The sequence below is a fragment of the Thermobia domestica genome, chromosome 17 (assembly GCF_964235325.1).
Source record: "Thermobia domestica chromosome 17, izTheDome1.hap1.1, whole genome shotgun sequence".
NCBI classification, from domain to species: Eukaryota; Metazoa; Arthropoda; class Insecta; order Zygentoma; family Lepismatidae; genus Thermobia; species Thermobia domestica.
In genome coordinates, this window is record NC_137470.1 from 184734621 (window position 1) to 184749128 (window position 14508).

The following is a 14508-nucleotide window of genomic DNA, read 5'->3' on the forward strand; positions in this document are numbered from 1 at the left end:
AAATTTTGAAAGCGTTCATTATTTCTTCAATCCTGGCTACATGATCTGCCCATGTGAGCCTCCTAGATTTCATGACCCTAACAATGTTGGGTAAACCGTATACATTATGTAGTTCCTCGTTATGAAGTTCCCGCCATTCCCTATTCCCGTTTATCTTGGGTGCGAATCCCCAGGAACAGAAGATAACTTGCATTCGTCAGTACTAACAAATACCTTGTGATGTGGCGTTCAGAGCATTGCATTTAATCTTCATCTCTTCTCTCCCTACTGCCTCCTGCACTATGTTCATTACAGTTTTGCAAACGTCTTAACTCAGCACTGCATGGTAATAAATCTTTATTTTCAACAATATCGCTGTCTCATGCTTATATTATGCTTGTACTTCATTAGATGTTATTGTCACCCTTCAATCACCTCTCTGTGTATATATGTATTTAACAAATAAATAAATATTATATATTTGTACACCTCTTAGACCAACCACATTAAACTGCAATCTGCCTTTTATATGAAGCATTTACCCGAAGAAAGGGTAAAACCCTTTAGCGGGACGACGGACAAAAAAAAAACGCTTTTGTTGTTGTTCTAGTATTTTGATAGATAGAAAGATAGATAGATAAATAGATAGATAGATAGATAGACTCTATTATACTCAAATATCAACATGATTATATTTTAATGTTTTGTATTCCAGTATTAGTTTTAACATTATTTATTAAGGAATCATATATAGATACTGTAATTGGACAGTAATGCTTGTTGTGTAGATAAATACATAAATAAATAGATTTCCACGTTAGATCATCTAAACCTCGCAATAAAGACAGCTCCCCACCTCTCTACTGTAAATACATATTGATTCAAGAACTACCAGATTAAAAGTGCAGAAAATGCCGAGATATATCAGAAACAATTGAACACATCACAGGTATGTGTCAGATGGCTCCTACAGACTATCTGAAAAGACAAGGAACTAATCACCGATACCAACCCATACTACAAATACCAGCCAAATTCAGTACTTGGAAAAGATAAATACAAACTTTACTGGAATAGAGACGTCAGAACTGTTGTAACGGTAACTGCAAACAGACCCGACATCACTATTATCAATAAAATGAACCAATAAGTAACCCTCACAGACGTAGCAGTACCATTGGCTCATAACACATGTATACAATTCAGTACAAAAAGCAGTTGAGAATGCTCCAATAACATTGCCAGAACGAACTTAAATGGAGAGATGGAGCGGAAAGGATAACTCTGATTGTTCTCAGATGTAAAAGTAAATCTTTTTTTTTATCCGCACTTTGTTCTATTCTCGCAAAAAATCGAAAAAAGAAAAAAAAACATCTCTCTATGACTTACAATTCCCGACATATGGCTAATTAAATCTCCCGAAATTCGAACTTTTGGGGGCCAATATCTGGGGAAAAGTGGCCAGTTGCCAGTTGGTCAGTGGCCACAGGTTACCATTTCGTACCAAAATCCTCGCCATTATTTTAAATAATTATTCTATCAGGCCTTGTTTCCATTTTGTACTAATACACAATAACACACTTAGCAAGGCTATGCGATAATATGTAAAAAACAGTATCACGTACCTGTTCTTTTAGGTACTGATCAAAACCAAGAGATCTCTCTATGACTTACAGTTCCCGAGGTATAGCTCCTTTAATATTCCGAAATCGAAACTTATTTTTTTGTCAATATCATGGGAACGGTAAGTCATAGAGAGATGATATTGCTGTTAATCAATACCTAAGAAAATGATAAACATTTTGGTACCAATATTAATTAGTAGCCACTGGCCAAATCAGTGGAAAGTTGGACAGTCTTCACTGGTTACCATTTTGGTACCAAGATATTTACCATTCTCATAGGTATTGATCAACACCAATATCATCGATCTGTGGCTTACGGTTTCCGAGATATGGCTCCTTAAATCTGTGGAAATCGGTCATTTTAGGGCTAATATCTCGGGAACGGTAAGAGTGACGCGAAAAATTTAATCACTTTCTCTGATAGTTTTTGATGCTCTATCGAATGCAGGGTTCAAAATTGAAAAAAAAAATGTAATAGCTAATTACAGACAGACACACATACAGAGAATTCAGTAACAAACTTTTTAAGTTCGTTGATAAGCAAATATAAAGACCTGACAGACGAAATCGAGAAGCTATGGAAATGTCAGAAAATTACAGTAAGGCTAATCATTGTCTCAACTACAGCAATTGTCCCTAAAAAGTACTGTGGCACAACTTGAAGAGATAAATTCAAAATATATCCCAACAAATCTACAACAATCAGTAATACTCGACACCTGTGATATGGTCAGAAAGTTCTTTGGAGAAGAACACTTGAAATAATCTGCACTTGGGAGAAACAGTCGTCAGATTACTAAGTTTAAAGAGGTTTAAACCGAGACACGGCAATAATAATAATAATAATAATAATAATAATAATAATAATAATAATAATAATAATAATAATAATAATAATAATAATAATAATAATAATAATAATAATAATAATAATAGTAGTAGGTAGTAGTAATAGTAGTAGCAGTAGTAGTAATAATAATAATAGCAAGGAGTATCGTCTCACAATGTTAAATTAAGATTCCAAACTATGGGAAGTCAATACTCAGACTGGGAGTAGTACGTCAATAACTACAGGTTAGAACAGATTAACAAGAACAAATATTGAAGCTGTTCCTCTGACACTAATCCACATGAAAAAAAAAAAAAAAAAAAAAAAAAACATTACTCGCTATGTCATACTGGGTTTGTTCTGTGGAAACTAACATTAAAGGTTGAGACAAAAAAAAAATGTTTGTTTCAATCGTTTCTGGTTTGAATAGAGGACTTGAGTGGGTAGATCGAACCTATTCTTGGGATCCAGAATCGATTTTTTAAAAAAAAAAAAAAAAACATCTTGATGACATTTACCGTTTGAGCTCTACGGACAGTATTGGAATTGGGACAATTGTAAATTTGAGCCACTTATGGTTCTGATAGAGAGTTGTGGACAGTCATGATATATTGTCTTCAGATTCTGAAGCGTTTAAAAAAAAAGCTACTTGCCATCTGTTACCGTTTTCGTTCCAAAGCGATAAATGTTGAAACCAGAAGTGGCTAATTTGAATCAATTCCGGTTTGAATAGATGGTTGATGGAGCACGCAAAACGTATTTTTAGTACCCAGAAACGATTAAAAAAAACTTATCTTGAGCATTTACCGTTTTTGCTCTACGGAAATCAGTATTGAAAACGGAAGTAACAATAGTAAATCTGAATCCAAGATTGTATCACTTAAGGTTTTGGTAGAGTGTTGTCAAATACCATGATGTGTTGTCTTGAGACGCTTAATCGTTAAAAAAAAAGAAAAGAAAAAAACGCTTTTCGCTATTACCATTTTTGTGCAATGGTGATAAACGTTGAAACCGGAAGTAATAGTAAATTTTAGCCACTTCGTGTATATAGTCATGCATGATATGTTATATTAAGACATTTAGTCGTTTGCAAATAAATAAATAAAATACTTCTAGCTTTCTGTTTCCATTTTCATTCTATGGTGATAAACATTGAAATCGGAAATGAAATGAAATGTTTGAGTTTTACGTCCCACGATTATGCGGTTAGGCTAAAGGAGGATGAGTAATGAATGAAATGGTGGAATGAAGAAAGTGATAGGAAACGGGAGAACCCCGAGGAAACCCACGCACACGGTGTTTGGCCACCAGAAAGTTCACTTGGCGGGGGCTGGGATCGAATTCGGGACCCCAAACACCAGAAGTGAACGCTCTACCACTGAGCTACTGCGGCCCCGAAATCGGAAATGACTAATGTGAATCACTTTCCGTTTGAACAGAGAGTTAATGGAGGACGTAATACCCATCCTTGAAACACTGAACCGATTAAAAAAAAAAAAAAAAACGAAATCTCCAGACATATGGACTCACTGAGAAAAATCCGTCCTGCAGACAGCTGTATATTGTATATACAAATGTGCGGAATCATCTTGCTTACTACAGAAATCAGTACGGAGCATACATTATCCAAATGGTATATAGGCACTGCCCTTAGCTGTTACACCATGCCGTTGCAGGATGTGTGACATCTAACAGTTGCTAATAATAATAATAATAATAATAATAATAATAATAATAATAATAATAATAATAATAATAATAATAATAATAATAATAATGGAATAAATGGAGAATAAAGTCGTCCAGATGTTGCAAACTTTACCATACATACAAAACAAATGTGTGGTATAAACTGTGGAAATATTATTCCAATTTGAGGAAACAGTGTAATTTGACTAATCATCTCCATTGATTGCAGTTAAAATCGATTAGGGATATAAGTGGATAGGTTCCACAATTATCAAGGTTTCCTTACTTAAATAAAGATAAGCAAAGGTTGTTATTTCTTAACTTTTTTTCAGAATGATTCGATTTGAACAGCCCATAGTCCACGTGTTCTGTACTGCTTTATAACAGTTTCTACTGCTTGGAGTTGAAATCAGTCAATTTATTCCGTTACAGAATTTGCTGAAAAAATAACCCATTGTCTGGGGGACAAAAATCGCTATATTTGGCCTGTTTAAAGTCAATCTACATTCTGCAAAACTTTCGTATAAGAAAATGCGCATTTTTTGTGAAACATCTGAAAACTTATAAAGGATAAGACTATGGAAATCTAGTTGAGAAAACTTGCTTCTTCAAGGCACATGTTCATTACTTAATTACATGTAAATATCAGTTAGGGGAAAACACTTGCCATGTTACCTAGCATCTTCTCGATCTCTTCATCAAATATATTGCCTTTCGCTGAAGACCATAAGCTCTTCAGATTCGTTAACATTTTACACGATGCTTCCTCACTGCAAGGTGACATATATATGTTATGTAATTGGTGCTCTACCTGTAATCTGTCTCTAGATTGTCCAGTTTCGTGTAGATTGTCCAGTTCTCATTCAAATTTTCAAAAACCATGTCGTTATTTGTCTATTCAACGTTTTAGGGACTGTTTTGAGACCATAAGATTAACATTGTTGCAGGATGAAACTACAGTGTTAGGCAACCAGAAGAGATGTTACGTATGGGGGTTGGCGGACATTGCAGGCGCATTGCTTAAATCTGAATGGCAAAACCTATTGCATGCTGGCAACTTGAAAGGCCTCAAGAGACGCAATCAGGCGTACTAGGACGGATATGGAATTGTTAGAAAAAAAAATATTTCCACTTGATATGGTGTTACTTCTACAAATTTGCTACAAACTCACTCCAGCATCTATACACAGCAATTCACTTCCTTTGTGAGTCTCGTTTCCTTGACTTGTGTGACTAAGGAGACATGCACAGTGGGAAGGAGATTCATGGTTATAACAGAACAACTCGCAGAGTAGACAGCGCAGCTTCAGCTAGTCTATATATTAAAATGTTAGGTTTAGTGTTTGTCCGCAATCCTTTCGACAGTGAGATCTCGGAAACCACAAGTGCTAGAAACGTGTCGCTTTCACTGGTCCATTCCAAATTTCGTGTAGACTGTCCAGTTCTAATTGAATACATTTTTAATAAAAAAAAGTGACATTTCTTTCTTTCTTACAATTTTAGGGATACACTGCAAGTTTTTTTTTTTAAGTATCGTATTCTATGAGTTAAGTTAGTACAGAACATAGTTATATGCAGGGGTTGTATATCTCTCAGGTGTTTGTTTCATGGACAAATAATAATGGAAAACGAAGGATAACAGTTTTTTTTTCAGCCTAAGATGAATCTTTATTAGTTGGAGTGTTTTGGCCAATGAACACCATATATCACTGATATAACTAATTGTGTATGTAATCTATTTGCTTTTACGCACTGCATGCAAGAAGAAAGAAAACACTGATCATGCATAAATTAGAAACTCCAACAGGAAGTAGGCTCAAATCTTGCAAATGGTGCGATATATTGAAAATATAATAGAAAATGTTGCGCTGCGTAGAGGTCGCAGGTTCAACTAATTTCCTTAAGAAAGAATATGCGTCGACAAACATATAATATTAACAATACATATCAAACGCGTTTTCTCTTTTAAAAAATCTAGTTGTCGTCTTAGATTAAAAAAAAACTCTCCTTTGCGGATCATATCAGTTGGATCTCATCTAGAGCTATGAAACTACTTGGTCTACTTTTTAGATTTCAGGAAGTACAAAGTCTTCCTGCCCTTACAATGTTTTATAAGGATTTTGTTTCTCCGATGATAAAATATTGTTCACCAGTATGGATCATGGTAGTAGCAACTAATCTACCAGGCTACCATAAAACAAGTATCACTGTTCAGGTAACTCTGAGAACATAACCACAAAATGCAACCAAACGTGGTAGGAGTATATTTAGGAATATGCAGAAGCGATTGGTGTAGAAAATAAAATTAGTTCCAATTCTCGCCACCAGAGATAATTGTGGCGCTGTACAATGCCAAGCAAGTGCAGGGTGAAAACAACGATACTAGTGATGCTAAATGACAAGAAAAGCTGTAATTATCTCTTCAAGTGCTTACTTACGCCTTCATGTGTTTCATTGATACTGGTTTGATTGCCACTATGTGCCAGAAGTGAATTGATGGCGATCCGGTGTTTGCTTCTTTTTTTTTCTCCCACACTCTTTACCTTGTGATCAAAGGGTCCCGGGTTCAATTTCCGGTAACAACACATGTGAGTCGGATACCATGTTAACCTATGGGTTCCGTCCTTAGAACGTCATCGTCATCTCATAAGGTACGAGTCACCATAGGTTCTCCTTGACCAGGGACCTTCACGTCAAATACTTGCATTTGGGCAGAATTCCATATCACCATAATCGCCCATAGCGCATCACTACACCACAGGATTATTAATAGGAGTACTAATCAATGCCACGCGTCGCACGGGGGAGTAAGTAGGCCTTTCTTTCATTGAATATCAATAATATAACTTGTCTTCTATACCACACTTAACACTGAACAGAAACGCATTAACCTCTGGAGGCCAGATTTGACACTAACCTTTCCTGGAATTTTGGAGGGAATTTGCATTTTATAAACACAGGAAAGACTAACATTGAAAGTCGCTTTTGTAAGCTATCCAAGAATTTTAAAGGGACTATTCAACCCAAAAGGACCCTTCCCCGCAAATCCGTCAATGATCACGAAATATTAATAGCATTGGTAATCAATGCTAGGAGACTCACAGGTAGTGTTGTGAACGCCAGGAAGAAAAACGGAAATTTTGGGTTTAAAAAAAAACAGTTTTTTACCGTTTTCCCGGGCTTGGAAAAAAGCGGAAAATTTGAGAAAAATTGAAATTTTTCAATATTCTACAACATTATGCTTTAAAAATGAAAACTGTTTTATATTTACTAATTTAATATTAAGATTATTGAGTACTTATGTTTCTTCTATTCCAATAGGGAACTTTGTGCCAATAAATATGTATGTACCACTTATCCAAATGCTTTAAAGTTAGCACCGTGATAGAATGGAGTTATTGCTATAAAAGATACTAAAAGGTAATCCTAGTTAGATTAATTAATATAGACGCATTTAAATTATTTTAAGCAATCTTGTGAAGTTCCCGCTTTATGGCAAGGAAGTGGTAAAATAACGGGCTCAGAATCATATTTTTTTTCTTATGTTGAAATCAAATATATATTTTATGGGAGTATCTTCCTTGTGCTGTGTAAAGTTGCAGGGAAATTTTGAACCAATTAGAAAAAAAATCTTTTGTTCGGAAATATTGGCAAAAAAGGAAAATATAATTTAAAAACTATTTCTTAGCCTGATTCTAATCTTATTTGGTGTAACGTGTCTGCAGAATATATTTTGCTAACAGGAAAAAACTTAAAGCAACAAGTTTTAATTTTACTTTTCAGTTTTCTCGTTTCTGGTTAAAATCCCTCTTTGTTATTTGCATATTTTTCGAATAACACAAAAAGTGCTATGACCTTATTTACTCATACATACTTACACTGCACAAGTGCTTAAATTAGTGCAGCGACAAATATATATAAAAATAACATGTAAAACTTCCGTTCGTTATTATTGAGACTAAGACTATGAATTTAGGGACCCCAAAAACTATGAATTCAATATTAGTATCGATCATTTCCAATTACTTTTACATGTCACCCTCCTCCTTTAGGAGTGCTAATGGGGGCTGAATTTGGACTTAAACGGCATCGAAAATGTCACTGTTCATCTCAGGAACCACGAAAACTATGGATTCGACACTAATATTGGTCTTTTTCAATATGCATCCCATTTCCTTCCTCAAAATTGCACCTTCAAACTGAAATGAATTAGTCCCAGAAGCGACAGTCCTATTAGCGACAGGAACTCTTATCTGTCCTATGAGCGACCGATTCATTTACATTGAGATGATGGAAGACGATATGATTCGATCTCGTAAAATATGTTTGCCTTTGGCGTTATTAGCGCCCGAACAACCTTGGTATGAAATAGACCTATGTACGTGCCAGTGATACTGTTCGTCAAATATATTTTCCTCCACTGTGAGTGCAAATAAAACTTATTTTAATTTTGAGTCAGATTTGACATAAAACATATCAAATAACTTAACGAGACAACAGGTATATTTCCATGAAAAGTATATTGTATTATAAATGCAAGAATATATTATTATCTATATATATAAAAGAGAACGTACAATATTTTGTCCGCTCATCACGCTAATACGGCTGAACCAATTTCTTTCATTTTTGGGGGGTTATTAGGATTTGGACCCTAGATGGTTTTTATCATATCACTTTAATTTTTAATTACCAGTGTCTTGAGATAATTGACCATTCAAGTGTCCATAACGTACAAATCCTTTGTTATTAGTTCATCATAGGTAAAAATAAACGTATTTATATGCAACCCGCATGACCGTGTCACTCGGCGGGTTAACATAAATGACAGGCGATATACAGCGGAAAATAGCTTGAATCTTCTGTTTAAAATTTTTTAATTGATTTGCTTATTTTTACAGACACTTTTACAATATGCCAGCACCGGGATGACCGCAGCGAAGCGGGGCGGGTTAACATAAATGACAGGCGATATAATGTTAAGATTTACTGCAATCTTCTATGGTTTTTATCATATCACTTGAAAGCGAAAAAGTAAAAATTATCTAAGTAACAAAGTTTATTGCGTTCCGGGGTGACCGCAGCGAAGCGGGGTGAACGCTGCTAGTAACAGATATAATTACAATACAAATACTTGATAGACAACAAAAAGCTGTGCTGCCTAAGTGTTTGAGCGCTCACCTCAGGTGCGTAGAATCCCTGGCTGGATCCTAGCTCGCGCCAAATTCTGCTTGTGGTATACAAACAATTGTGTGTGGGTTTTCTCGGGGTCCTCCTGCCTCCTTCCACTATCTTAATCCACCATTATTATCTATCTCATCATGACCGTCTTCCTTAGTTTTACTGAATATTCGTAGGACGATAAACCTTAGAAAATGAAAGCACAAATACAACAATACAATTGATTTGCTTATTTAAATTTAGTGTCCCTTTCAGCAGCAAAGCTATGAGATGTGGACTTATAGTTTAAGGTGGAATCCGAACCACGGTAATTGTTCAAATTTTTGTAAGGCGCTTCCACCGGGAATCGAACCTGGGACCCCGTGCACCGAAGATGGTGCGCGAATGCTAACCAGTAGGCCAGCGGAGAGAGCCACAATAATACGAGTAATGAATGATTGTATTACTATATTTATAGACCTAAAATATAGTTTGCAATAACGTATCTTACCTTAGAGAGAGAGAGAGAAAAAATAAGATTAAACTTCACTTTCTTTCCGTGTGTAACAAGAGTTGAACATGTGACGTCCAGAAGAAACCCTCGTATGAGCAGCGGTAACAGCATCCCATAATTTTAAAGGAGATCCACTGAGTTTAATTGTTAATAAAGATTGAAAGGTACTCGCCAACATACGGTTTCTTTCGAAACTTTTAATATGAGCAACACTGAATCCACATTCACAGGCAGCAGTTGATAATGGCACAGAACATTCCGCGTTAAGTCTTTAAGAACTTGAAAATCATTTACCGACTTAGAACTTGACTTGTACTCTCTCCATTCTGACACTGTAGAACCCCCGTTTGGTCTAGTGGCTAGCACGTTTGACTTCGGTTAACGTAGTCCCTGGTTCGATTCCCGGTGGTGTACAGTTGAACGACCAAAGTGGTCGGATTCCATTATAATTAGTAGGTCCACGTCTATTTTATCCTAGCAGGCATAACCGTGGGACGTTAAACTAAATCAAACCAAGCCATTCTAACACTGCAGTATCAGGATTTAATACAAACAATTTAGCTTCTTTATATACGTCTACGTTACCGTATAAACCACTCATGTTATTACGATCTTTATTTTCAAACACTGAAAAACACTTTAGAACATCATTAGAAGGAAACCTTGTTTCCACTTCGTCTACTAAACCCTAGATTACCTGCCCCTTATTTGATCAAACTCACTATCATCACTCCCTGTATCAGACGCTTGTCTGCAGTACACTAATACAAAGACTTTGGTAGACATCATCTTTCATACGCATTTCTCTCAGAGCTTGGATTATAGATTCAATTCTTGCTCTATTTCATTGTACGAAACTGGTTCCTTTTGCATCATTTTACTAATATTAGACAGAATGGACGCAATATCCAGAAGAAAACCGAGCAATAGATTTTTTTTTTTTGGTAAAAGCCACTCAGTTTAAAACTGTCTCTGTTGAAATGGTCAGTATTTTCATACTCCAAAAGTAGGAATTGCATTATACAAGAAAAATATGTAAAGATTGCAAATAATACATGCTCCTCATTTGAAATCCAACGTATGTGAAACAATCTTTTGATTTTTAGCAGTCCTGCGGCATCTGTGACTGTCGCGATACTTTTAAGTTTTGGAGCTGTATGAAGTTCGCCTAACAGAATTCACAACATCAAAAGCTCTTTCAGATACAAGATCCATTCGATGTGCCATGTAGTGTACGCTAATTAGACACTGGTCAACATTTCTTCTAATTTGGGCAGCAACACCTTGTTTCTTCCAGTAAACACTACATCCCCGTCCGAACCAAATCTAACAAGCTTTTCTTTAAGATTAAAAATATGCCATCTTCGGAAAACGCTTGAATAATTTTCTCTTCAACGAATTTTGCATCGGCATTTTCTACAGGCACTAATTTATAAAAACAACAACAATAGTTATTTTCTTCGTCCACATAATTATGTTACATATAACAGCAAGTGCTTATCCGGAAACCTGTTTGTAGATTCGTCAACTGTTTAAGAAATTTTACCAATTTTGCATGCAACTGCTACGCTAGAGAATAAAGGTCTCCAACTCGTCACAACGAAACAGCCGACAAAGTTAAACACCTGATACCTTTACAGCTAAACTACGTTTTTGAAAAACAGGCATGCATTCAAATTTATTGTTTGTTTGAAAATTTTCATTATAGACCTACTTATGTTTTCCTATTAAGGTGTCCCCCCTTACATATTTTGGTGGGGGAAACGCAAGTATAAAATTTTTGGTGGGGGGAATTCCCTCCCGTCCCCCCCGGGATTTCGCACCCTGAACCATGGAGATGCCCCTCTCTAGAAAATTTTCTTCGGGCGCTCCTACTTTTTTCTGATTTATTTCTTATGCCATAAACATATTCAATCTAAACTTATGCTTCGTATCATTAATTTAGCATGAAATTTTTAATTATATTAGAATCATAGACAAAGGCGGAGCTACTCTAAATATTTAATTAGTTTTCTTCTTGATATTTAGAATCAATGTATTCATGGAAATTAATTCAAAAATATAATATTAGGAAAAACGTATAAAGATTGTTAATGTAATGAGAGCATTCTCACGTATTAAATTCAGGTAGAGCGAAATTTTTCATAGTACATTTTGTTAGGTTCTAAATCACATTAGCATGAAACAAGTTAAAGAAGAGAGAACCTTATCTTCTTCCATTATCTTAGTATGAACGAATCGGTGACTCATAGGACAATTAATAGATCGAATCGGTCGCTCATAGGACAGTTAACAGTTCCTGTCGCTAATAGGAGTGTCGCAAGTGGGAAGACACCGGCATGATAGAAACCATCCGAGGCCCGAACCTCATTTATGTTAAAAATTTTATCGAGACCGGTTTGGTGGTTCAAGAGTTGCCAAGTTACAAATATAGTCACTTTCATTTTTATATACATAGATAATTTGTCGTACTAGAAAACAGGTATTCCCATACAACATTTTGTACATAAAGTTTATATAAAAGTCTATTTTAGAATATTAATAATAGTAATTATGTTTTAGGGCAAGAGTGTTAGTAAAATTTGCCTACTGCTCTCTCTTTTAAGAAGTAATTTGGTTAAAAGTAACAAAATTTCACCAGACGAAAAATCACATTAAGAACTCAGTTTCATTCAAGAGCCCTATTTGATGCAACAGAAATGCTTCATGATGGTAGCAATTGTAAAAGTTATGTATTTAAAGCAGAACCACAAATAAACGACTAAAAAGCACATAACGGAAATAAGTGCAAACTCTTAATTTTCAAGAATAATTACAACAGTTTTATTTTCGAAAATTTCTTTTTTTTTAATATTCGCAATATTAAAATTTTTGAACTTACATTCAAAAAAAAAAAAAAAAAAAGATTCCATTACTAGTAAAATTAACCTAATAGAAAGACTTTTGTTATTTTCTCATTTTCTTTTTCAATTTTTCCGGGAAGAAACCGAAAAAAAAACTTTTTTTACCAACAGGTTCAAAATTTCCCGAAATTTTACAACACTACTCACAGGAGAGGCAGTTACAGCCTTTCTTATAATTTAGCATCTCTGGTATTGGTTTTCTTCCACGCTGCACTTACTTGGTGTTGTACAGCACCACAATTTCCTCTGGTTGCGAAAATTGGAACTACTTTTATTTTCTACACAAATCTCTTCTGCATATTCCCAAATATACTCTTACCAAGTTTGGTTGCATTTTGTCGAGTGGTTACGTCTTCTTAGTTCCCTGAACAGCGATACGCATTTTATGATAATCTGGTATATCTCGCATTGACTCTGCATTAAACTTCTTTCTTGTCATTGCTAGATTTAGTATTCCCGAATTATGTAATTACTCGAAACAAGAACAAATGTATTTAAAGAACTTATGTTCCCCTGACACACGATGCCGCGGAGCTGATTTACTTTACCTGTATATAAGATCATCAATGGCAAAATGGATTCAGAATTTTGCTATCGCAGATTAACTTTCATGTTCCTCGGCGAGGCCCAATTTGCTAGCTTATGAGGCACCTAGGTTATCGATTGTAAAGCGCTGCTTGTTTTACAGGCTGTAATGCAACGATTACAATACATTGTCGACAGGGTGTAACATTTTTACCTCTGAGAGAAACTTTGGATCTCAATTGATGAGAACTTTGCATATTGAGACATTAACTTCTTTTGGTATTTTATCTTTGTCTTTTTGTTTATACTTTTATTTTTGTCTTTATGTTGTACAGTTTCAACTAATTGGCCTAGTGCTGTATGAAACTTTGTAAATAAATAAATATAAGGTGGCCACAAAGTACTGTTTTATCTTGATAAATGTTAATTTAAGTTTTCCTCTTTCCCCTTGATAAGTGCTAATGAAAGTTTTCCCGTTACCCCTTGATAAATGCCAATATAAGGTTTTCTAATGTTTCAGATTGTGTGAACGATGGTTGATACGTTCAGTTACAGTATTGAAGAACTTGTTATTGCAAGTTGTTGGATGCATTAGAGAAACCACGAAGCCAAGACCTCACCACCTATGATAATGTGCTATTGGGGTTCATAAAGGGCATCATCTCACAAAACCATTGAGATGCCTCTTACATAACACTACACGTGTCACTGTGGAACTTACAGAAACTGTGAAACATGCTTTCGCTCAAGTTACATCTGAAATAATCCTCAAAATGTCTCATAGAACCTGGAAGAAAATTATCGTTTGTCATAAGAATGACGATGGGCAGACTGATCCTTTGGACATTTAATGTTTCTTGTCTTAAAACTGCCTGAAAGCATTGTTGTTCATGTCATTCAGTTCTTTGCGTACAGTTCTTTACAAAAGTTTAGTTGTTTATGTTTCTTATTTCCAGAACGGGACTTTGTGGCCACCCTGTATATGAGCCGTCATTACAGTAACATTAAAAAAAAAAAAAAAAAACTAAACATAATGAGACATGGAGAAACGAGATCAGATGATTCCTAGTGCTTGCTTGTAAGTTGAATTTGCATATCGGACTCAAATATCATCTATAGAAAAGCATTAATTTAGCGTGGGATTTTTTCATGAGCAACATACGTGTAATATCAATGAAAATTTAATTAGGACCTCTAATTAGACATGTAACAAAACCCAGTCGAAGACAATTGAAACAACTTGTTTCACTTTCAAAATATAACAAATAATGCAATTTATGAACA